Below are 1,433 nucleotides of genomic sequence, written 5' to 3' on the forward strand. Positions count from 1 at the left end.
ACAATAAGAGGGCTAAAACCTCATAACGTCCGCTGGCCGTAAGGATTCTTCAAGGCCTCCTACTTGCTCCCACATATTTTGCACCCAAATCGAGCTCTCCTCTTTCGAGAGAATGCCTTCAACAAGCTTTTTCAGCTAAACTAATTTTACCAGCATGTGCTCTGTAGACATGCATCGCAATTGACAGTCTATGATGGGCTTTTCAGTTTCATTTTTCTAATTAGTGGCATAACAGTCTGAACGCGCAGCCTCTTTACAAGCACGTGACAATGTCGTATAATATAAGTAGAGCTCGACGTCTTCAGTGCATCACTGAAAGCTAACCACAATATATGAACAGCAGGCCTGAATTTTCGCAGTAAACCAGATTCGTCAAGACTGATACAGACTCTTCAGAATCGTCCAATAGCTGGGAGGGTGTTGGGTGTTGCAAAGATCACTTCCTCTTTAGAATCAGACACGCAATGTTCGTCCTCTTCAGCGACAAGCTTTAATTAGTATTGTCAGTTGTAAAACTATACACGTTACTTAGGCGAAGGTCCTAGCGAGGCAGCGTGTTTGTGACTTCCGCCTTCAGGTTTTCACCTGCGTGGCGCTTAGTTCCTGTATTGCGATAGCAAATATATAGACAATACAAGCGTATTTCCCGCCTTCGTCGCCGCCGTTGGCGTTGCCGTGATGTTCCGTACAAAGTCCCGATACAGTCCTCGACTATGGGACCTCCTTATGTTTGCTGCGCACGTGAAACTTTCTGTACTTTTACCAATACATAAATTATGAAATAATAAAATTATGAAAAAAAAAGTTCAAGGACGATAACATTGTGGCCGCGTATCGTATGCTGCATGTCCGAGTGAAAACGTGCGAGGGTGAGCCGACGATGGCGGCTCAATATCGCGCAAGCAAGGGACGAAGGCTGGTAGGAAGCACTGTCTTCCATCACGCGCTAGGCACCTGCGGAAGGGAAGGGAGGGGTGCTAGTGAGCTATGGCAAACGAGGGAGTTGTTAGTGAGCTAGGCATAGCACTTCCACGCAAGAAGTTGTCGCTTTTTGGATGAATTAAAAGCGGCGTGCCCACTTACGCTGTACCCACGGTTGACGAGCAGCTCAGTTTTTGCTCTCTGTACTATATCACTCCTAAGCTTACTTTGCGATTGTAGATTATGAAAACATGCATGTGTTTTACGTTTGCTGCCAGGAAAGGAAAAAAAGCGATAGTCGGAAGCATGCTGGCATTTTCTAACACCATTTGCATTAACCAAGAAAGCGACGGGCTGGCGTCCCTTTTCTGGGCCACGCCTCCTTTCTCGAGATCAGATTTGCTTTTGTAGAACCGGTTGTGGCTTATCGAAGCCGCCATACGTGCTTACCGGGTGTGTCCATTTAGTGAGAATGCGTGCACGTGTATCCCTCTAAAACGCGTCATTGTATC

This window comes from Dermacentor andersoni, chromosome 7 (assembly GCF_023375885.2).
Source record: "Dermacentor andersoni chromosome 7, qqDerAnde1_hic_scaffold, whole genome shotgun sequence".
Lineage (NCBI taxonomy): Eukaryota > Metazoa > Arthropoda > Arachnida > Ixodida > Ixodidae > Dermacentor > Dermacentor andersoni.